This window comes from Anabrus simplex, chromosome 2 (assembly GCF_040414725.1).
Source record: "Anabrus simplex isolate iqAnaSimp1 chromosome 2, ASM4041472v1, whole genome shotgun sequence".
Taxonomy (NCBI): Eukaryota; Metazoa; Arthropoda; class Insecta; order Orthoptera; family Tettigoniidae; genus Anabrus; species Anabrus simplex.
This window is the reverse complement of record NC_090266.1, coordinates 576,278,207-576,303,877: the sequence shown is the minus strand read 5'-3', so window position 1 is coordinate 576,303,877 and position 25,671 is coordinate 576,278,207. Positions and strand designations below refer to the sequence as shown.

At 40.4% G+C, this 25,671-nt stretch overlaps 1 protein-coding gene across 1 annotated transcript in view; it reads right to left on the bottom strand.

Annotated features, from left to right (window-relative positions):
- LOC136863609 (pyrimidodiazepine synthase) overlaps positions 1-25,671 on the bottom strand; it is a 165,793-nt gene that overhangs the window by 15,893 nt on the left and 124,229 nt on the right. The gene's annotated exons all lie outside the window — the stretch shown is intronic.

Below are 25,671 nucleotides of genomic sequence, written 5' to 3'. Positions count from 1 at the left end.
TTCTAATTATCACTCAGAGTAACTGCGTGAGAGCCTCCGTGGCTCCGGCGGCAGCGCGCCGGCCTCTCACCGCTGGGTTCCGTGGTTCAAATCCCGGTCACTCCATGTGGGATTTGCGGTGGACAAAGCGGAGGTGGGACAGGTTTTTCTCCGAGTACTCCAGTTTTCCCTGTCATATTGCATTCCAGCAACGATCTCCAATGTCATTTCATCTGTCATTCAGTAATCATTGCCCCAGAGGAGAGCGACAGGCTTTGGTAGCCGGTAGGATTCCTATCGTCACCGCTGGATGGGGGCTTAATTCATTCCATTCCTGACTCGGTGGAATGACTGGAATGAGGCTGCGGATTTTCAGTAACTGCGTATCGAGTGAACGTCAAACGATTCTTATTATTATTGTTAATATTATGATTAATGTGACGATCGTCGCCATAAGACCTATCTGTGTCGGTGCGACGTAAAGCCCCTAGCAAAAAAAAAATTAATGTGACGATGTCAGTCGTGCTGATTCCGAGCCGAAAGGAGCGAGCTAGTCTGGCCCCACCCACAAGAAAGCGATGTCAAAGCTGGGCTATTGGCCGACGCCTGCGCGTCCACTCCAGGAAGGAGGAACTTGCAGCGGGATGTGTCGGCCTTTCTGGTGTCTCCCTAGGGGTCTCTGACGATTACCGGAAACTGCGAGATGATTGGGAGCCGAGAGGTTTCTGGATGTATACAGCTTCCGGACAGTTCTGGAACCACTTGCCTCCCTGTATAAGGCAGGCCAGACAAGTGTGGGTGTGAATGCAGTCAGTTCAGTCTGAGAGTGACTGCTGTCGAGGAGTGCCGCTGTGGACAGAGACAGTTCGAGTAGAGATTCAGGCTGAGTTGAAAGGGGCAGTCTGTGTGTCAGTCACTGTCAGTGTTCTGTCCGTGGAACTGAGTGTTCATTCCGTGTCTCGTCGAGGAGTTGAGTCTCGCGGGCAAGCTGCTGTGAAGTGAACGTTGTGTCTGGCGCAGCGTGGGAGAGTTTGACGTGGGATCGGCAAGGGACTGTGAACAAAGACTGTTGAGAGTAAACGGACATTGCACGTCATACGGGATTGTGAGACTGTTGTGCTCGGGCTGTAACTAAGTGGCGACAGAGAGAATAACTGCGGAAGTGATTTACACTATAAATGTCAGTTGAGGAAGTGTGTGTAGTGTGATTGCTCTAGTTCATAAGCGAGGCAGCGAAAAATTAGCATACCGAGCGAGATGGCCATGCGATTAGGGGTGCGGAGCTCTGAACTTGCATTTGGGAGACAGCCCTGAAGATTGTTTTCCGTGGTTTCCCATTTTAAGGCCACGGCCACTACCTTACCACTAATAGCCTTTCCCTATCCATTCGTCACCATAAGTCCTATCTCTGTCAGTTCGACTTAAGACAACTTGTAAAAAAAGTTATTCTGAATGAGCAGTGAGAGTAAAGAAAGCCCGAACTGTGTAATTGTGTACATGTGTAGTTGTATAAGCAATTAGTGTAAATTGAAAACTCCTAGAGTAAACGCAACCATTTGTGTGTTTATATATCTACCCGTCAATACGTTGCAATAGAATTATTATTTATTATTATTATTATTATTATTATTATTATTATTATTATTATTATTATTATTATTATTATTATTTCGTGTTACTTTTACTGCCTGGGGCAACTAAATGTAATGCAGATCCATCCCAATATAAAGCAGAATCTGCGATGGGGGTGAACGTCGTCTTTCGTCGGAAGAAAAGTGCCAGTCATAATAATGGTGGGAAGTGGTGTGCAAGTTGCAGAACACAACATCCACTCAACCACTCGAACGAAAATATAATCCGGGACCCAGCAGTCCAAAGATCAGGAAACTATTAATACAAAATGAAGAATTTCTAAGTTATTTATTTATTTACTTATTCTTACTATTTGCTTTACATCGCACCGACGCAAGTAGGTTCTTACGGCGACGATGGGATAGAAAATTGCTAGGAGTGGGAAGGAAGCGACTATGAACATATTAAAGTGCAGTCCCGGCATTTTCCTAGTTTAAAAATGATGAACCACGGAAAACCATTTTCAGGGATGCCGACGAATAAATAAATAAATAAATAAAAAGGGCTGCCCAGTTGCAGTGGTAGAAAAGTGCTCGATTCAGTCAGAATATCGTGGGTTCCATTTCCCGTCGAGAAGTCCATAAATTTAGAAAGCATATTTCAACTTCTGGAGAGGCAAATGGCCGTGAGATGCACCTAAGATACACAAAAAATGAGTACTAGGTTAATTCTTGGGTGCGAAGACGAAAGGCCACCGGGTGTGAACTACTCTGTCGAACTTAGTGCCGAGGTTAAGGATGGTGAAAGATAAGCCCTTAGTTTCCACTCTTCCAAAGGCCTGCATGGCCTGTACGAAGATGGCTTTGTTTTACCTGAATAAAATAATAATAATAGTAATAATTGGCTGAATGGTTTGCCTGCTGGCTTTTGGTCACAGGGGTCCCGGGTTCGTTTCCCGGCAGGGTCGGGAATTTTAACCACCATTGGTTGATTTCGCTGGCACGGGGCTGGGTGTATGTGTTGTCTTCGTCATCATTTCATCCTTATCACGACGCGCAGGTCGCCTACGGGCGTAAAATCAAGAGACCTTCACCTGGCGAGCCGAGCATGTCCTCAGACACTCCCGGCACTAAAAGCCATACGCCATGTCATTTTTCATAGTATTAATAATACGAACAAAAAAACTCGTTGCGTCAATTACGGCTATTGCCTAGCAAGACCACAGCCCAGCCAGTTAGCCTGCTGGCACTTGAATGCCACCTAATCAGCATACAACAACCACAATTATATTGCATGGTTTTTTGACCGCGTCAGCTGACTCTCTTATCAGAAAGCTCCTCAGTAGGTCTCACGAGGTTAAGTGAATCCCATTCCAGCCCTAAGTCAAGAACTAAACTCTCTGGATCGGCTGGAAATCGAACCTGGGTTTCACGGGCAAGAGGCAGGCAAGCTATGCCCTCACTACGGGCATATTATTATTATTATTATTATTATTATTATTATTATTATTATTATTATTATTATTATTACAATTCTTCGTTTGACTGTTGCATCCTGCATTATTATTATTATTATTATTATTATTACAATTCTTCGTTTGACTGTTGCATCCTGGTGCAAACTAAAGTAACGCAGATCCTCCAAAGATGTGATAACCATAATAATAATAATAATAATAATAATTGTACCGGGCGATACACCTCCACGACGCAAGTTCATATCTCGCGCCAATTGAAACTCCTCTAAGAGGAGAAGCTCTGAACTTTACTACTGAACTAACTCTACGGTTTATCAGAAGATGTCACTGAGTGTTTTTGATTTGCTTTTGTTTTTCATGGATCAAGAAGTATGGACATTCTCTAACAGATGTCTCTACCAAAAACTATGGTAATACACTCTGGTGTAATGGAATGTACTCTCCTGAAGAGATTTTGTATTCCTAAGTTTTGTTTTTACTAAATTTTGTTCTGTGGTTTGTGGGTTGGCAACATTAATCCTTTCTTTCCGCCTGTTTTGAATTTAACCAATCACTAATTTCTGTAATTAATTTTTGACCAATACTGTCTTTCTTCTTCGATGTTGATGTATAACTTTCAGCGACCCAATAAAATTGAGGGGGTGTGTCTCCTCATTCTTGAAAGGTCTCGAATTCTCCACGAGGGTATAAAAACTGCTGACTTTCTTGTCTCGGGGCCACTAGTATAACGTCTAACTCAGTGTGTGGATATGTAGCAGGGGGCGGGAAGCGCCTCTTTCTTCAAGCAGCAGCTCTTCAACAAGGTAATGGCCGTCTAACATCTTCATTTCTTGCTAGCTCAGCAGTTTAACTCTCGGGGAGGGTTCGAAACCTTTAGTATGTAACCTACCTTTTAAAATGTAAATTCCTTTTCTCTCTGTGTAAAATCTACAAATATCTTTTACTGTAAAGCGGGGATAGAGAGTGCTTTACCCTCTCGAACTCCCTGTCATTTTGAAATTGATGTGACTACGTTTTTATAATCGTTTCTTCTCTTCCTTAATGTATTAAAGTTTTCTCATACGGGCCACCTCCCTAGCTTGGGACTAGCCCCTTAGGTTTTAAAGGTGTATTTTGGAGTGCAAGTTTACGCCTCCAGTTCCTTCTGTACTTTGGGCCAGTAACTCATCCTGATGTTTTGTTTTCTTCATGCAAAGGCCCTGTAGGTTGGGTATTAGATACCCCTGTTTCACTGTATGTGTGCCTTGAGGGCAGTTAGGAGTAAGGGTTGTTGTGGCCTTTGATAAGGCTTGTAAAACTGAGAGCAGGTCCGCTCTTTCTGGTATTTTGGAAAGTGCCTCTAGGAGGCTTAACATTGTAATTAGGAGCAAGTGCTCCTTGGCATGATGGGGTTTTCTGCCCCTTTGTTCAATTTTGTACCTTGGTAAAGTTGGGCTAATAGCTCAAGGATTGTCATTGTGGGGCTCGAAGCCCAGATCGTGTAAATTATCCCCTAACACTTGTAATTTATTTGTACCTGATTTTGGCTTATTGTTGACTTGTTGAGTTTTCAAATTCTATGTCACCACTGTTAAGTTTTGAAAATATAACCTTGTTGAAATTTTAATGCATCTTTCGAACTTCTGTAGTTGAGACCTATTTCAGCCCGCACCTTTTTCACCTCTAACTACCACGGATATCTCCGTAACAATAATAATAATAATAATAATAATAATAATAATAATAATAATAATAATAATAATAATAATAATAATAAGGTAATGCCCTAAGTAGTGAGCTATACACTTTTTAAAGGGTGACATTTTCAGTGGGTTGCGCACCAATTTTGAGTTTCCGATTGTACTGTTATCCAGCAGCGGAAACGGAGTATTACTGCACAATTTCTGAGGCTGGGTAGTAAAGTTCTTCCACTGGGTACTGACAAGGAAACATCGGCAATGCGTAAATCGCCGATCACGATGAAACTTGGAAAACACATTGAGGTACACGTAAAAATGATGTCGGCATCAATTTTGGGTGCCAACATTCATTAGGGCGTTAACTACGGGGCCTAAAAGTTGCGACATTTCAAATTCCGCGCAATCAGCGGGGAATACCTGCTGGCCAATGCTAACCTGGCACACTGCGTATCTGGAGACACGCCACTGCACCTCCTCCCCTTCCCGCTCCAATTGGTTCGCCTCCGCACGTTCCCCTTCTCTCCGCGCTTGCCGGCCGCTTAGCTGTCGAAGAGAACCGGTGCTACACTTTTGCGTACTCTGTCAGCCTATCTCATATCTCTCCTTTGTAATTTAGACGTAGTATTAGTCAGTTTACGTTTTCTGAAATATTTATGAAAACGTTTGCACCGGGCGAGTTGGCCTTGCGGTTAGAGGCGCGCGGCTGTGAGCTTGCATCCGGGGGATAGTGGGTTCGAATCCCACTGTCCGCAGCCCTGAAGATGGTTTTCCGTGGTTTCCCCATTTTCACACCAGGCAAATGCTGGGGTTGTACCTTAATTAAGGCCACGGCCGCTTCCTTCCAACTCCTAGGCCTTTCCTATCCCATCGTCGCCATAAGACCTATCTGTGTCCGTGCGACGTAAAGCAATTAGCAAAAAATACGGCGCCTGTTGTTAATTGTGATTTGTTTCGGTTTTCTTTTCACTATTTTTTAATGTTTCGAATAGACCAAAGATAATTTTTGTTTACTATCAATTATTGACGGGGTGTTTGCCCGATGTAATTGTTACGGAGTCATTTATTGCGTTGCCTTGTAATTGTTTTTGTTGTACCAGTTCTAAAATACCCATTTAACTTTTTGCGTATGTAACTGCCATTATACCCAGAAGGCTGTAGTGTGATACTTTAATATCGGTACTTGTTGAATACATATAACTTCGTCAGCTATAACGCAAAAGTACCGGTGCAGTAAGACTACAGGTCTGCCTGTGATTACTGTATATCTATTGCATACATAAATGCACATCTTTTTTATGTTTCAAGGCTTTTCTTATTACGTCAAACTTTACTACATTCCATATCATACTCATATCGAAGTGGCCTATGCATTAAATTAATTTATATTCGACAACCATTGCTGCAGTTGAAATGTGTTGTGCCTGTCACTGCAAAACATAAATAAATCGTTCAGTACAAGCACAAATAAAAACATTCTACCTATAGGCCTATTAATTATACCAGAGTACGCAATACAGAAAATACCAGTAGTTTCAAACTCGGAGTTTATAATTGTTGTTGTTGTCATCCACGATGTCGTTTCGTTATGACACAATTGGTAGCGTACACAAAATGGGTGGGTGAAGATCTGGACCTATAACCAGGTTTTGATATCCCGAAGTACCGAATCTCATTACATTCATTGAGATCCTCTACCCAGGCACGTAATTTCTTTACATAAAAAGGTATTTAACGTTGTTTAAATGTGGGAGATTTATTTAGTGGTGGGTGATTTAATTTAATTAATTCCATATGTATGTCCACTCTAAAGGACACTATCGACAGCTTTAAGGCGTTTTAGAAGTAAGTAATAATTTAAGCGTAGGTAGGACGTGGTACCCCATCCCACGTTTCTGTGGTACTTAACTCGGAGTTGTACCCACGAATGTGACAACTCACCGGAATTACCAGGAATGAAAATATAACATTTGAATAAAATATGGGTATATTAATGTAGGTTATTTATTATCATTATGTGTGAAACGGAACGTAATTTAAAGGATTCCAATAATTACAGTACGAAAAGAAGCAGTCGGTCCCGTTGAACAGCTAAGCAGCCGTCAAGCGCGGGGAGAAGGGGAACGTGCGGTGGCGAACCAATTGGAGCGGGGAGGGGAGGAGGTGCAGAGGCGTGTCTCCAGATACGCAGTGTACCAGCTTAGCATTGGCCAGCAGGTATTCATCGCTGATCGCGCGGAATTTGAAAAGTCGCAAATTTTAGGCCCCGTAGTTAACGCCCTAATGCATGTTGGCACCCAAAATTGATGCCGACATCATTTTTACGAGTACCTCAATGTGTTTTCCAAGTTTCATCGCGATCGGCGACTTACCCATTGCTGATGTTCCCTTGTGAGTGTCAATAACGGAGTGCCAAGATGGCTTCCTGAACTTCAAAGCTCACGTATAATGTCCACGATCGGAAGTGGGATCTTAGAATCATGAGCTGTCTAATACCTCTTTTTAATGGCAACATAGATGATGTTACCAACATTTCTAATACAGAATTCTGCTATCGATACAGTACATTAAAAAAGGCTCAATTTTGGCAATTCACAAAACGGTGCTCGGGGCTGCTACCTTCCTTACATGGAGCAGTAACAAGCAAGCTTTTCGGCCGATCCTAAGGACTATTACAGAAAGTGAAGTTATCGAACGACGTTGACTCAGCCTGACAGTTGCGATTTTGGAGCAACCAACTGCGAGATATCAACTGAAATTCCCGTCGATATAATGTACTTCAGAACAATAGATTATCCGTTTTAATGGACGTCAATGGAATACGATTATTCAATATAATAGAAAATCTGTACTGCTTAAGTTGCTTTAAGGAAGTTCGGTTACAATTTTCTGCGCCTTGCAAGGACTAATAACCTTCAAAATTAGCACTCTCGAGTTTTTAAACATAAGTATGTCTAAACGTTTTGTTACGTCTTCCTACTTCGCGGTCACAATTCCCGATAAACGGTAAGAAGTGAGAAGTGACTTCTTACATGATAGTCTAATAGAATTCAAAGGACGAGGGACCCAAATGAAGATCACACATCCATCACAGTAACGTGCTTTCGATAAACATGAAACTGAACTGTGGTAAATACCACTTGATATACACTTCTTAAAAATACAACATATTTTTGCAACATAATTTGTGCATCTATTCATAGCAAGGAATGTTCAGAATAAGCGCTGTCCCATCTGGCCCAATCGTTCCTTCGTAAATCTTGGCTACAAGTATCAACAGTTCGTGCAATCTCCCATCCAGCCAAAGAGGTATGTTGTCAAAAGGAGACTTATAACGGTTCAAATCCCCTTACAAGCATTCATCTGTATTATTATTATTATTATTATTATTATTATTATTATTATTATAACTATTATTATTCTTTGTTTCAATTCTATAATCTGATTTCGCTATATATTAATTATCGCTTGCTTCATTGTAGTTAATTTATTTTGTATATATATATATATGTGTGTGTGTGTGTGTGTGTGTGTGTGTGTGTGTGTGTATCAGCATCAAAGTTATATAGAGTGAGACTTAATTTCTAAAATCAGATCTGGATATGTTTTGTGAAACCTTCTGACATTGCAACATATGGTGTAATACTGCTACCGTAACTGTCCAGTCATCGCTCTGTCATCGCATGCTCTTAGCGATGAGATCATATTTAGGGAACCCCTAATGTGCCTCAGGCTATGTCAACACAATATGTAACATTTTCAGCTGGGTGGGACTTATATCATAGTTATTTTGAGAGATGACGTGTGGATGACAACTTATGTCTATATATATGGGCTGTATTCCATAGCGGCAGTCAGTTGAATAGTTCAGTTGGTTAGAAGCAGTTAGTTGGGAGGAAATGAATGGAGAGACTTGCCATGAACTCAATTGGAGTCAACTGGAAGAAGACGAATGGGGAACAGTGATATGGATACGTAATCGTCAGTGACCAAATGGATTATATGTTCAGAGTGTGTTTCGTGCATCTGTTCGGTCGAGTTCTTGTGTTAGTTCGGTGACAGGCGAATATTGAGTCGTCCTAATGCAAACTAACAGTTATCAGTGAATTATTTGTAAATTTGATTGTGAAGTGTGGATATAGTTTCAAGCCATCCTATATCTCGTTTGTGAAACTAAAAGGATACATCACCAAATTAGGCTTGAGATACCTACAGCTGATACCAATTCAAAGGAATACGTCGTAATAACACTCAATGTGTTTAAGATACAATTAATTGAACCAGTGAGGGATAAATTTCTTGTACAACTTTTAAATGTCCGGTCAAGAGGACTTCAAATTTAATGCCTACAGTTTCCTTCAGTTATAATGTCAGAGTATTATACTATCTTTTGAATTATCGCAGTATATCTCACTCGTTAAAATCAGCATTTAAAAAATATATCTTGTTTAGTATCAAATAAATATTGTTTCATTTCAATAAGTAGATCAGGTAACCTCACATTTTAATAGGGAAACGGTATGCCAATCTCGTTTTCCCAGAACCTATATGTTATGCTGTCAAACTAAGCTTATTACCTCACACCATAAAGACATTCAAGACTCTCATTCATTCATCATTACTGTAGCTGGCGCCCATCAACAATTGTATATGTAAGTAATCAGGTAAGTATAAAGTGCGAGTACATAGTCCGACGATTGAATATTTTATTTCATGAATATTTTAATATTGTTTCATTTTAATTCACTTTCATATTTTTAAATCACTGAGTAATAGTCACAGACTGTCGAGGATTAAAAGAGATATTCTACCTTATATGTCATCTATCAATTGAATTAGGAAAATTGTACAAAATGTACATGAATTTCTGGACCTACCTCATCATACATCAGTGAATGGCACAATAACTCCACTTTATTTATGCATAGTATACAATCAGAATAACTTTTAGCTTCATTACTTTCAGAGGGTTCAACACATTCATAAAGCAGATTTCCGCCGCAGAATAGAACTCAATCAAGCTAGCAATCTCAATGGCATCGTGATCAAAGCTAGGTGACTCCATTTTTTATCACTCGGTCCCTGCAGATTAGAGGAGTAGTTGTGTTCCGTCATGTATGGGACTTGGGACATCCTGATCAACTGTCCCATGTGCGGACAGTCCTGTACGTGGCAACTCAAACAAAAGGCTATTTCCTCCCTTCCACGTGATCCGTTCAAATGGATCAATAATTTGTCTCCTTCTTTATTGGCTAAAAATAACTGTCTGCTAATTTTTGATAATTTGATTAGCACCACGCCACTAGTTGACCTTGGGCTAGCTGCCAGATTTTGCGTCGTGAGCCTAAGTTTGGCGTGACATTCTAGGTGTTGCTGGACAAGGGCTGGCGGCCCATGAGCTCCCAGGCAAGTAACTGGTCATTTGAGAAACAATATAAGCAAATTTTCCTGCAAAATGTGTAACGTGCATATTCGTGTTCTACTCTGATAAGCTGCACCTGCTACTCCTGAAATCACGTAAGTCAGGCTTCATCTGTATAGATCAAGGCATCGATTCTTGTGTTTCCGTTTATGAACAACGTGAGTCAATTTGACTTGTGTTGTTTCTCTAGTAAACAGTGGTAAGTGGCTGATAGCTTCTCACAACATCTTCCTCCATGAAGAGAAATATCATATTTGTTTCTCCATGGTTTCACCATGACATCTTGTTTATGTGCATTAGAGGTTCCTGGAATGGTATTACAGAAAATTTTACATGTGTTTTTTGCAGTATGAGACATATTGGGATTATTTGCTTGTGAAACGTATGTGTCTGAAGTTGCTGCAACTACAAAGCATATCAGCAAGAAAATACGGGAAAGGCGTGACCAACAGATCACAGTATAAATCAGAATAACCGCTAAGGCCCCTAGATGCACATCTTCACTATTAGCCACAAGTTCAGCACATCTGTTAATCTTCCAGCTCATTAAGGCCTACATTAATGGTTTCCTTCAAATTCATGAGAAGAAAATGGAGTACATACGGAAATGTCAACCTTATTTACATGAAAAAGTTGTAGAGCTCTTTTAACAAGAAATTTCTACATTGCCAGCCTTTAGTAAGGAATCTGCTACAGAGCATGAGATGTTAGGTTGAGAACAGTAGTGGTATTCACATGTTATTTAGCAAGAAACATCAACCAAAGATCTTAAGAACTTATTAAACTATCGGAATTCGTCACTTAACTTGAGAAACATCATAAGTCAATGTTTTGAAAAACTGTTTTCTCATAACTAGACTACCGAACTACTTTCTAATTCGCATTCTACTTAAGGAGAACGTATGAAGTGTGTATTATAAATGTTTAAATTTTAAATGAAACAGAATGGCACCTGGAAGTTTTCTTATGTTTCCCGAAAGTACTAATTCTGGACTTACGTTTTCGCAAATGACCACTTCAATGAATAAGTAGGGCAACGTGTTCTCCTTTCCATTTCCCTGTTCCCGCTTAAAACAAAACTTTGAAGTGTTACTCAAATATTCAAATTAGGAATTCCCATATAACTAAAATCAGTATGTTTAATAGTGGAAATCTAAGTTTTACAATTTTGCTCAAAGTCGCACCGACTCAGGTCTTATGGCGATGATGGGATAGGAAACGGATTTGAGTGGAAAGGAAGGGGCCGTGGTCTTGATTAATGTACAGCCCCAGCATTCGTCTGGTGTGAAAATGAGAAACAACGGGAAACTATATTCAGGGCTGCTGACAGTGGGCTTCAAACCCACTTTCTCGTGAATGCAAGCTCACAGCTGCGCGACCCTAACCGCACGGCTAACTCGCTCGGTGAAAATCTACGTGTGCGCGGCAGGAAGGCTAGATCACCTCCCTGTTAAGAACTTTAGAAAGTAGCTTCGTCATAAGCTACGGTATCCCCCCATTTGACTGAGGTGGGTAAATGGTGGTTAAATTTTAAAAACCTACGTATGTTTTAATACTCACTTCACGTAGGATTCAGATATCCTCTGCAGGAAGGAATTTTCCATTCCACTATAGGTACCAGGCCACGTGCCTTCTTTCTTGTTTTGCTGAGTTGTATTTCGACTGATCATGTACTGCTAAGAATGTATGGAATGGTTAATCCCGTAAGGGTAAAGTGACCCCGTGTTAATTTTGTGTTCATAGTCGCGTCACGACATTGTAACTGTTCCCTCTCATCATCAAGACTCGGGGAGATGAATGTTATTATCTTGGGACACATGAATATCAAATAAACTATTTGTGGCTTGCCCGCAAATTGCCACGCAAATAGAAACAATTAACATTCCATGGTTTCCCATTTCTCTATGTGATTTTTGGGCGCCAGGGTTACAGTTTCAAACAAAACTGTAAACCAAAATTTATATTTACTAGCATAGAAACTTACACTTAAACCACATGGGTAGGATTTTAAATAATTAACCATTAAGTATCGCTTAAGAAAGAAAATTAACGCAATATAAAATACAAATGAATTTATTATACAAAAAAATGAGATGAATCGGAAAAGTTCCTTAAAGCGTGGAGGAATTTACTTTACTGAATTTAATATTGCTTGCTTTATCTAATTGAAGCTCACCAATTGCAGCTTCCGTTGAAGTCATCTGGTTTCCGTGGTTACTCGTTCTCTTCTTCTCGATGTAGAATTTGTTCCATGGACATCCTTCCTTCCCTCTCTGATATGATACGGGCTATCTGGACTAACACTCCCTACTTGCCTAGTCTTTAAATTGGACATTGGCTCTATACTTGTAAAAACTGATCAGCTTTGCTTAAGAGGAGAAAATTCAGAGATATGAATTTTTCCATATTAGTAGAAATCTCAATCCAACTGAGCTATACTATTTATACGGTACAGACTTGTACGAAAATTACGTAGACTTGAACTAAACATAGTTCTTCGTCCACAATATTTACTGAACATCACACAAGCCATAAGCTTGTTTCGTTTCACGTAGATCCGATAACATAACCTAAGCGACAACACATTGTACAAAAGTAACTATGTCGCGGAGCGACCACACACTGTTTCAAAAATCAAATAACGTCGTTCAAAGTAGATGTTCACAGTAGAAGTAGTACTGATGGAGTACCCGTTAGTATCTCGCTCCGCACTTGATAATATCACCGGGCTCCCCCACTCTTGGTAGCAGCTCAATCCTCAGATCTCTATATAACGAAACATCTGATTCGTAGATCGCATTATCATCTCCCCTTCTCTTCTTCCTTGTCGAGTCCAGTAGGCGCGGCGATGATGTATCTGCTGGTATGCAAGCCTCGCGCGCGGGTCGCTGTTTACTGCCTTCGCCAAACCCATGAGTCACGCAAAATCCCCAGCTTTAAGAATAACTTTCCGTATACACAAATATGAGATGAAATGAAAACAACTATGTCTCAACATATTGACCGTATTTACAACATAATGAATTCCTATCCTACATAATATAATAATTTAAATAATAAAACGATGTTATCATATATACAATATGATTCCAAAAGGTCTTGATTACAAATGATTGACGTTGAATAAATATGTTATTATGAATAATTGCCGATGGCGGATAAACTTGATATCAAATGATTTCGCGTAAAATGATGTTATATTAAATTAGTAGGGCTGGAGAAGCCTGGACGGTTACAACATTAACGTCATATTCCAAGAAATTCATGTAACTTAGCGGTTACGCTGTTAAGCCCTCCATTACATCGAATGTTGGATAACTCATTTAATGTTCATGTTTTCATTTAGGATGTAGTGTTTTATCGGTATCCTCGCTTGGAGGAATTAACTTCTCGTAGTTTGATTGACGTTCTTACCTTCTTAATTTAATGTTAGGTGGTGGAAGTTAAGAGCATAACCACCTTTTGAAAAGTTCTTTTACGCACTTTACATGCAGTATAACTATATTGTCTTTTGATATTTATCCCTTACTTAAATTCACGTGGTCTTCTCATTTTCTTCCTCACTAGTTAACAAATTATGTTTTATAAAATTATCTGACTTGCATGTTCTATACCTCATCACTCTAGCAGTTCAACCCATGGACCTGATTCTCATTATTATTATTATTATTATTATTATTTCCAAATCATCTTATTCTTATTCTCCTTCTTTCTCTTAGCCTCGTGCTTCTCCAGTACGTTATAACTGTGGTTCATTGGACCAACTTGGAAATAACTTTCCGAGGAATATATATTTAAATAATTTTTCTTGTGCTAATGCTAATATTGCACCTGACAGATTTCTGAATGTTACCTTACTCGTAATCATGCTAATGCAGTAACTCATCGTCAGACGCCTACTAGAATTTCTACAAATACTGTGCATAACGTATGATATGTTTTCAGTGAGGTTCTAATAAACACTTGAAACATGACTGTCCTTGTGGTCGCCTTAATTTTTCTGTTCCTGGACGACCGAATTCTAGTGGTAATAAGATTAATTTCCTCAGGTCAACAAGCTTGTTTACGCTATCTGTAACGTTATGTCCTCTAATTAATTGCAACTTACTATCTACTCCAAGTGACTCTGATATTAAATTTTCAGTGCAATCACATGGAATTTGTGCTGTTCAGTCATGTAGTTTGCCTTACGTGTGTATTGAGGTTAATAACGAACCTCTTTGTGCTTTGTTCGACTCGGGAACTGGTGTATCACTAATGAGCGGGGAGTGTCATTGTACTATAAAATCTTCATATAAGTTCCTTCCTTCAGAGTCTGTCTCATTAACGTGTCGCACTGCTAACATTTGCGTGTTTATTGTTGGTTCTCATAAGGTTAAAATTCGAACTCGAGGTTTTATAAGGAAGGTCCCTATCCTGGAATCTATAGGCATGTCATGTTCTTTTATTTCGGGTGCTAATTTTACGGCGCTTTCTGGATTTATATTAGACTTCTTTCTTGGCATTTTATAAGCACTTCTCCTCTTTCTGTGAATATTTCCGGGTTCTTTTTTTACAAATTGCTTTACGTCGCACCGACACAGATAGGTCTTACGGCGACGATGGGACGGGAAAGGGCTAGGAGTGAGAATGAAGAGGCGTGGGCTAAGGTACAGCCCCAGCATTTTGTCTGTTGTAAAAATGGGAAAACACGGAAAACCATCTTCAGGGCTGCCGACAGTGAGGTTCGAACCCACTATATCCCGAATACCAGAAAGTGACCGTACTTACGCTACTGCAGGTACCGACCTCGGTATTTTCCTGTTCCACCTGCCAAATATTAGCATGTTATTCATTATGAAGATGTTGATTCCTGTGAAAATAAATTCAATTGTCTTCCTGATGTACAAGCTGGTAAGCTTAAGGATCTGTGTAATAAAATTCTTGATGCCTTTACTAATCAATTGGATGACATAGTGATCAATAGTAAGTGATTTCATGAACATGTGGTGCGTCTCAATTAAGTACTAGAACGTCTATATAAGAAGGTCTGACTATCAAATCTTCTAAGGTTAGTTTCACTCATCCACTAATGTCACTTTCGGATATTTTGTGTGTAGTAGTGGTGTCTCCATCGATAAGTCCCGTACTACTGCAGTTATGCAATTAAAGGATTTCCTACACCAAAAAATGGGAAAACAATAGTTAGATTCATAGGTATGGTTTTTTTCCGTAATTTTATACCAAACTTCGTTCAGAGGGCAACTCCCTTAAATTTCCGCTAGGCGGAAAAATGTGAAATTTCTTTGGATCCAGATCAACAGGAGTCATTCTATGGCCTTAGGCCAGCATAATATAGTGCTCCTGTCCTGGCGAGGCCATAATTGCCTAAGCGCTCCATGCTGCATACCGTACCGTCCCCAGGGTTCGAACACCAAGACTATCATTTACTCCGAAAATCGATCCTAAGGATAGACAGCAGAAGGGCTGATGGCATTTCGATGTAATCAATCTGAGTGTAACATTGTAATTGATAAGCTCATAATTCGTGAAAATTAAGGGATGTAGAATAGACATTTGGTACCATAAGTCGAAGTATATTCTGTATTATAGAATGAAGGTTTCATGTAATTAAGAAATTACGTTGCAAAACAAGGAAACAGTCGCGTACGTCCTGTAGACTCAGTGGAGCAATCAAGAGCATAGACTAGGCCAGTTGTAAACCTCCATGACGTGTCGGAAGAAAACTGGTTTCCAGCCTTTGGTTTGGCTGCTAATACTATGCAGAATATTCCATATAATGGAATATTAGGAAAATTTTGATGATCTTCGATATCTAGGGTGTGGTATGAAGGGGCTATACAATCATAACGCAGAAGCCTCCTGGCCTTTTGTTAGACGTCACTGACATATTTGCAGGACGAATCCCTGTCTGAGAAGATATTACGCATCAAAATATAGATATATATTCTGAAGTCGAGATTTCGGACATAGTCTATAGAACAGAAAGAGACTCCTCATTGACTACGCCATACTTAACTATACTGTACATAGTTGTACATAATTCAGAAATAATTGAATCATCAAAGGGAATTCTACGTACTTCATAGTCGGTATTTCCTAATCCAGACTCTCCATTCGCTGAAGATAGCCAACAACTTAGAATGAGTTCCTGTCCCTGTCACGAAAAGTAACTCAATTTTGGTGTCTGTACCGTGAGATCTGCAAATGTCCGACCTCAGGTGAAGAAGGAACAGATTTGTTACAGCCCCGAGCTGTGATTAAACAATGTTAAGTGAGAATTTTATTTCATAACTATTATGCACAACAGTTGAAGCTAGTCTGAAAGTTTAAAACTACGTAAGAGAATTATAGTTAGAGGTCCCAGCAATATAGCATGTGAAACAAATGTGGATTTTTTGAGGCCTGATATGGCGAAGAACAGTGAAAATTTAACAATGGATTATAGAAATGTACTGAAAATCATGACTCGCAGAGTGACAATCAAGAGAGTGTAATAGATCACAACATATCCGTGAAAATCCGGCACCGGTTAATTTGAGTACGACAAGGTACAGTAATGATATGTTGAGCGTTATTCTAGAACAATTTCGGAAGCAGAGTAGCAAAATTAATGAGCAATTTCAGGAGGAAAACGGGAAAATTAATAGGCAATTTCAGGGTGTTAAATTTAGCAGTGAGAAATTAGAGAAAAAATAAAGGACAAATGACGATGTTAAAATAAGTAATGAGAAATTTTGTAGGAAAACTGATGATCGAAGTAGGGAGTTATGTAAAAAATACCGATGACTCAGGTACATAAATTGAGAGGATAATTAATGATGGGAAAATTAGTATTGAGACAACAATATTAATAAAGTAAACAACGAAATTAGTGATCAGAGGGAAGAGAATCAAAGGTATTTCGGGTGGGGTGGTCATGATGAAATTAGAGAAGGTGTACAGGATGACTTACTTTCTGCTAATGTTCGTGGCAAAAACACAGTATGACTGATACTTCAGAAATTGAAATTGAATTTCCTCTGTAAGGTATTGTAGGTCGTTTAATTGGGGAACCACGGGCTTGCGTGGAGGCTTTGTAGCCACGCCGCTAGGAAAATTTTTGCACGGAATTTCAAAAGCTCCAACGAGAATTTAGAGCAGCGCAATTCCCAAGTAGATGAGAAACCAAGGTGTAAATGGTAGGTAGTAATACCTAAGTGTATAAGAAATATGTTTATCAAACTACAGTGTAACACTGAAATAGTAGTGTGTTCATTGTTTGACTTTGCAGGCGAGCGAGCAAGCCTAAGCAAATAAGATGTGTCGTAATTCTCAGGAGTGGTGGTTGTGTTGGTGGTGATTATTGTTTCAATTGGAAGTACGACTACGCAACCATCCTTGCTCGCTCTGATATCAGTGGCAGCCGATTAAGGAATATCTCGTTTTATTTGGCTAACGAAAGAATACGCAGAAGTGTGAATCCAAAGATAATAATGTTTCAAAAATTGGTCAATACAGTGATGTTATCCACGTTGGTATAATGACAATGATTTATATATGTAAGGAATATTGCACTGTTCCGTTTACTGGAGTCTATGGAACCCTGTTTGTGCTTGAAGGCTTGTGAGTATAACAGATATTTTATTAAATTTTAATAAATGTGGGGAAATACTGTTGTATTATGGAATAAGAAGAGTTGAGGTAAGTCAATCTAAATCGAATAATACATTTTTAGCTATCGTAAGCCGTAAATAGAGCTTGGCATATTTTTGCCAGTATGGTAACTAAAGGTACGTTAGTTCTGAACGATGGTTACTACTACCAAAGGAAAAGTAATTAATGAGTAAAGAAAACACTATTAATGATATGAAGCGAGTGAAATCAGCTGTTACTACAATCTGTAAACAGTCCATCGTAACAGGTAACGGTTGGCGAACCAGAGTTACAGCACATGACTTATTAGAAGGAGCTCAGATGTATCTACAGAATAAGCTGGTTCAGTCTGCAAGCAGTCGGATCTTCAAATACCCTGAAATCAACCCTCCAGTTAACGAGTAGTACTGTGTAAAATACGAGGGCTGTAAGTAAAGTAGTGGCTACGTAGTCCAGACACTCGGAGGAGATCGGGCATGCGCAAATAGGATATGGGAGCGATCAAGAGGCGCTGTTATCGGTGTGTTGTGTACATTTTACGAGCATCCGGTAGGGAGTGTTGTTGCTGTTTAGCGTTGAAGTGCTGAGTGTCGATTTCACCTCTCTAAACCATATTTTCAAAAGGTCATCAGCGTTCGTGGATTAAAATAGATCTTGACCGTGGCCAAAATGCATCAGAATGTTATTGAGGATTACGTGAAGCCTGTAGCGAGAATGCATTACCGTATAGGGCGGTTGCGGAATGGGTCAAAGCGCTTCGTGAAGGTCGGAATGAGACTGCCGATTTGCACCGCACAGGTCGGCCGTCCATTCCTCAAGATCAGATTGACATCGTGGAAGGCCTCGTTTCCGAAGATCATCGATGGACTCTCCGGGAACTATCCGTAGAGGTTGGTCACAGTTATCAAGCAGTGTGGCACATACTGACGAAATATCTTAACATGAGTAAAATTGCGTCCCGTTGGGTTCACATCAACTCGCCGACGTGCAGGAATGGCACAGGTACGCACTGGCTGGCATGCCCCTGGACAGATACCGCAATGAAGGAGACGCATATCTGCAGTGTATTGTCGCCATTAATGAGACGTAGGCATGAGCCTATGAGCCTGAATTAAAGCGTCAATCGAATGAACGTCATCACCCTGTTTCGGCACGTTATGCTGAGTGTGGCATATGATTACGAGGGTGTTATTTTTACGCATGCTGTGCCTGAGGGACAAACCATCAACAGTGACTACTATTGCCTATTTCTGGTGCAACATCTACGTCCGGCGCAAACGTTCACGTTTATTGCGAGACGATCACTCTATCGTGTTGCATGACAACGCACACTATCATGTCGCAAACAATGTCAAGCTTTTATTGTAACGGTTGCAATGGGAGGTCTTGGAACACCCTCTGTACTCACAAGATATGAGTCCTTGTAACTTCGAACTGTTTCCGAAGTTGAAGGAATCCTTCCGAGGCCGCCGATTTCCTGACGTGACATCTGTACTCGGGCTCGTCAGTTCATTAAGTATTGCGTTCTATCAATATTTACAGCCCTCGTGCATAAATTTAAGACGTTAATGTCCCAATTAAATCGTTACACCACCGGGCGAGTTGGCCGTGCGCGTAGAGGCGCGCGGCTGTGAGCTTGCATCCGAGAGATAGTAGGTTCGAATCCCACTATTGGCAGCCCTGAAAATGGTTTTCCGTGGTTTCCCATTTTCACACCAGGCAAATGCTGGGGCTGTACCTTAATTAAGGCCACGGCCGCTTCCTTCCAACTCCTAGGCCTTTCCTATCCCATCGTCGCCATAAGACCTATCTGTGTCGGCGCGACGTAAAGCCCCAAAAAAGAAATCGTTACACCGGGGATCAGTTCGCTTATGGAATTCTCGATAATATCTACCTTGAACCATTTAATGGCCATTTAATAACATACCTTAAGTTAAAAATCCGTAAGAAGAACGAAGGTAGTATCCTAAAGGAAGATTTTAAAATTTTGATATTGAATTACGATGAAAGCAAAATTATCAGTTTCTGCACATTCAGCAATCCAACACTTTAAAAGGAGTCCCGATGTATTCATGCTCTGTTCATTAACCGCCAAGATACTACTGCCAGCGAGTTCATTTTACCGTTGTCATTTTATATGACATGAATAAAAGTCCGTTATAGTTTAACACAATGGACTACATATTTCCGCCCTCTCCCCTCCCCCACTCTTATCTTATCCAAGGCTGTTGTAATGTAGAAAGTTAGAGAACCAGCTCCAGTTACGGCAGAGTACTTAGTACAGAACAAGCTCGACCTCACAGTACCGAAATGCGAACAGCCTTTTCTCCTGATGGTGTAATACTCCGCTGTACAGCGAAAGATGCCGTTTCTCGTGAGGGGATTGCCTTATATTTGATTTCAGGAGGGATGGAAAGAGGAGTAGAACATCCATGAAAGTTCTGGAAGGTAACTGAGCGGGGTTGCGTTAAACAACGTCACAGTGTAAGCAGACGGAAGTAGCAGGATTTCAGTTTCTTGCGTGCGCGTGAAGAAAGCGGACACCATCCAGGTTGGGCATCAGTGACGGAGGACGGTGAGTACAATCGACACACTGCCAGTAAAAGTCTGTAGCGACTAGTAATTTTATCATCGGAATGAATAACAGAGCAATTTGTGCTCATATAGCGGTAAAATTCAGTAATCGAGATAAATAGTGGAATGTAAGCAATTAGTTCCAGCGAACTCTTATTGCATACAAGAAATATTATGCCTAAGGATACCTGAAAAATTGCACCTAAGAAATTATCAACGAGGATGGGCAATTGGATCGAAGTAGCACCGACACTGCCCATGAAGTACTCTTCTTCTTCTTCTTTTTCTTCTTCTTGAGGTGGGCATTACTTGTGAATTTAGCCCAGTTTTACGTCTAGAGTCCTTTCAGACCACACGCCACTACCGCGTTTTTCTGGTAGTTGGTAGTGTGACGAGTTGAATATGATTGAAAGGATGTGCATTACGACGAGCAAAACACACAGTTCCTGGGACAGATAAATTACCTATATGAAGTAAACATCTTCGGTCGGGCAAGGTATCTAACCCCGGGCCGTATTAACCGAAGGCCACTACGCTGCCTATTCAGCCGACGAGTTTCTGTCTACAGAATAGCGCCGTGTCCAAAGGAATAACATGTTATTAGCATTACGGCCAACTAACTACTTTCACGGTTTTAGGAGAAGCCGAGGGGCTGGAATTTAGTCCCGCAGGATTTCTTTAGTAACCATTGACCGGCTTTTTGGGCAGTCGACCAGGTTTTTTACCTTGTCTTTTCTTAAATTACTGCAAACAATTTGGAAATTTATTGAATATCCTTTTTACGTGCCAGCAAATCTACCGACACGAGGTTGACGTATTTGAACTCCTTCAAATACCACCAGACTGAGCTATGACCAAGCCTGCCAAGTTGGGGCAGTGCCTCAACCGTGTGAGCCACTCAGCCCGGCTCTAAAGGAACAAAGGTAGCCCTACATGAGGAAGTTCAGGTAAGGAGTACCATAACACGAGAGGAACGCTACAAATCCCAGTCGGGAAAAAGTAATTGATCCGCTACTATTGGGCAGACTACTGCAAATATTGCGAGTCTTTCAGGCACCTTAGTATACCTCAGGATCACTTCACGACTACCGGATTATATTCTTCAGCCATTATCTTCGACTTTTCCCCGTTTCAGATATCAGAGCGAACATCGTCATTGATACAAACGAGAGCGATCCAGATAAATGTGAGTTCAGTATAACAAGCGAGTCTTGACTCCGCATATTATATATATGTACCAAATCTAAGTCAAAATAGTAATGTCGTTTTAAACTCTGATTTGAAAATCAGTGCAAATTAATCTGTGTACAGGTCAATAGCGTAGCCAGGATCGACCGATAGAGGCGGGGCAGTTATAGTTACAAAATGATGATATAACATAATGAAGGTGTTTGTGAGTGTGTGGTGCGCGCATGCTTGGATGTCGTTATAAGGACAATGACACAAGTAAATTATATTGATATTCAGATTGCAGTACCGGTACACTACAACATCTTACATTTAAACTAGGGTCCTTAGGCTACAAGATGGTGTCGGTAAGGGACATATCGAGAAGGGCAGCTAGCTATAAAACTAGGGTTCTTAGAACACTCCGAGATGGTGTCGGCGTGTGGTTAGGGGCACGAAGCTATGAGCTTGCATCCGCGAGATAGTGTGTTTGCATCCCACTGTCATCAGCCGCTGAAGATAGTTTCACACCGGGCTAGTAGGTCATGTGTTATTTTCACTACAGACATATTATGAAAATTAAAAAAATTATAAAGATAAGTGCAATTTCTAAATAATATTATTATAGAAGGTCTGCCTTGCTAATGTCCCGAGAAGGTCAAGTACTACCCGTGTATGGCTGAGCTATTACATCCGGTCAAGTCAGCGGGCAATGTACAGGCAGAATCTCGCTGTGTGTGCCTCGTTAATTTTTATATGGATTCAGGCAGAGAGCACACACACACCCACATACAAAAATTTTAATATATGATTTAATCACATGTAAGTATCTCAGGTAATCAAAATTAAATACTAAAAGTTAAAATTGCTATATCTATGAATGAAGTGTGCAGAGAATTAAACCACGTGTGTGTTTACGCGTAGTGATAAAATATACGTGTGTAAGGCTAGCGCACAGCATTTGCTTGTCCTGCAGTCAACTCCGTATTTTGCGCGTGTTTGGTTTTACGATAGAGAGTGTTGCGTGTGTATAACATCAAAGAAGTGTACAAACGGAAATAAGAAGTAGTGCGTTTGTTAACTTGTATAGTCTGTTGTTATCTTACACATCAGAGAGTTTCAGTGTTCGATTCCATGCATGTAATTTTTTACGGTAACTGTGTTATGAATCATGTGTACACAGCATACGAAATAAGGAGCGAGGTATTTTTATTCTACCATTAATCAGTAAGATCAGGGTTCGATTCCATGTATTAAAATGTTTTATTCTGACAATAAACAGAGAGAACGGGGTTTGAATCCTTGATTTTTATTCGGTCACGGTGACAAAATCAGAGAGATCAGAATTCGAAAATATATCTCTAATACAATTTTTTCTGTTGCATGTGTTAGAGATTTTCTTCACGCGTCGAATGGTGCCGTAAAGCCTTATCGACGGTGTTTTTCTTTTCAGAACACGATAGGAATATATGCTGACTATTCAAATCTTTACTGTAAGATAACAACAGACTGTGTATGTTCTAAACACATACACAAAATTTTGCTCTTAGTAGAAGGCACAGCTCAATGCATTTTTTCCGGTCCTCTGTAACAGGATTGAACCTGCACAGATTAACAACATGTTTCATCTTGGTCAGGACGGCAGGTCACGCGTCGGATAGAGATGATGTCCAGAAGGGCAGCTAGTCTTAAAACTTGGGTCTTCTGAAGTTAGCCCCATCCAAGATGGTTTCGAAAGGGCAGCTAACCTTAAAGCTAAAGAATTATAATGTTAGACCCCTCCAGGATAGTCGAGAAGGGCAGCTTGCTATAAAACTACAGACCTCTGAGGTGAGGCCCCTCCAAGATAGTGTTGGGAATTCCGCACCTCACAAAAGGACGTGGATAAGCCCCGCTAAGGTGATGGCAGTGAGGTTAGGGATCATTCAAAAATTCCAAGCACGTGGCTAAGTCCCATCAAAATGACAGAAGTGAGGTTAGGATCGTTCAAAATTCCGAGCCAAAACAAGTGCACGAAGTTAAGACCTATCAAGATGGCAGCAGTGATGTTAGCCACGTTCACTTGTTCAAAAATTCCACGCCGACCTGTCAAGATAACAGCAGTGAGGCTAACCATGCACACAGTTTCAAAATCCGCGTTGAAACTAGTACACGAGATTAGGACCTGTCAAGATAAAGGCCGTCAGGTTAGCCACCTTCACTTCTTCAAATTCCGCGCCCCACGTGGCCAAGAAAGTAAAGTTAAGACCTGACAAGATGGCAGCTGTCATCTTGACAGCTGTCACTTATTCAAATTCAGCGCCCAGGTGGTTAAAATAGGAGCAGTTAGGTTAGCCACGTTCACTTGTTCACAAAAAGTAAGGTTAGGAACTGTCAAGATGGCATCAGTGAGGTTAGCCGCACCCACGTGCTCAAAAATGGAGGTCAGGGTCTGTCAGGATGACAGCTGTCAAGAGCACGTGGCTTTGTTTGTAAACAATGTGACGTTACGATCACGTGGTCATGACGTCATGGGGTCAATGACCTTGGCAGGGGTCAATGACCTCGGGTGCTAACTCAGCACAAAAAATGCTGACGAGGTGTTTTAGAACATACATTGCTATACTAGTAACGAGGAAGAGATGGGAGATTATAAAGTGTACTTGACAGATGTTAAAAAGGGAAGGGCAGAGTGTGGGATAGGGCTGTTTTTCAGGAATACTATTTCAAGCAACAGAGTTTCTGTTAGGCACGTAAATAAGCAAATGATGTGGATAGATTTGGCAGTTGGAGGAATTAGGACGAGAATTATAGCATTTTATTCAACATGTGAGGGTGCAGATAATTATGAAGTTGACACGTTTTATGAAGAATTGAGTGACATCGTAGTCAGGGTCAACAGCAAGGACAGGATAGTGCTAATGGGCGATTTCAATGCGAGAGTTGGAAATAGAACTGAAGGATACGTAAATTTGGGGAAGATATTGAAGCTAATGGGAATGGGAAGCGTTTGCTGGACTTTTGTGCTAGTATGGGTTTAGCAGTTACTAATACATTCCTCAAGCATAACGCTATTCATAGCTACACAAGGGAGGGTATGGTACCAGATCGATAATAGAATACCTACAGTGTATATACAGTATATATATATGTATATATATATATTAACCGACATCGAATTCAGGAAATCTGTTAGAAATTCACTGGTTTCCGGAGATTTTTCGATGATACAGACCACTACCTGATATGCAGTGAACTAAGTATCTCTAGGCCTAGGATAGAGAATGTGAAATCTATCTGCAAACGAATAAAGGTAGAAAATCTCCAGGACGAGGAAATTAGACAGAAGTACATGGATATAATTAGTGAGAAGTTCCAAAAAGTGGACAGTAAGCAGGTTCAGGATATAGAAAGAGAATGGATGGCATACGGAGATGCTGTAGTAGAAATAGCAAGGGAATGCCTAAGAACAACTGTGTGTAAAGATGGGAAAAAACATCTTGGTGGAATGACGAACTGAAAGCAGCTTTGAAACGTAAAAAGAAGACGTATCAGAAATGGCTCCAAACAAGGACTGATGCAGACAGGAAATTGTATGTAGAGAAAGAAACACAGGGAAACAAATAGTTGTTGAATTCAAAACAAGTAGTCTTGAGAAGATTTTGGTAATAACCTGGAAATGCTAGGTCGGGCAGTAGGTAAACCTCTCTGGGCAGTAATAAAGAATCTTAGCAAGGGAGGGAAAAGGAGGAAAGGAATAGTGTTATGAGTGATTCAGATGAACTCAAAATAGAACCTGGGGAATCACTGGACAGGTGGAAGGAATATTTTGAAAATCTTCGCAGCGTAAATGGAAATCTTCCTGGTGACGTTTCGAACAACCGAGCTCATGGGGAGGAGGAAAATTACGTTGGTGAATTTACGCTTGAGGAAGTGAAAAGGGATGGTAAATAAACTCCATTGTCATAAAGCAGCAAGAATAGATGAAATTTTGACCTGAAATGGCGAAGTACGTATAATGCGAATTCAGGGATGAAATGCCTTCACAGAGTAATAAGATTAACATGCAATGTTGGTAAAATACGTTCAGATTAGAGAAAACCAGTAATTGCAGCTATCTATAAGCAAGGGAACAGGTAGGATTGATTTTCCAGGTTGCTATTGCCTTTAAGTCGCACCGACACAGATAG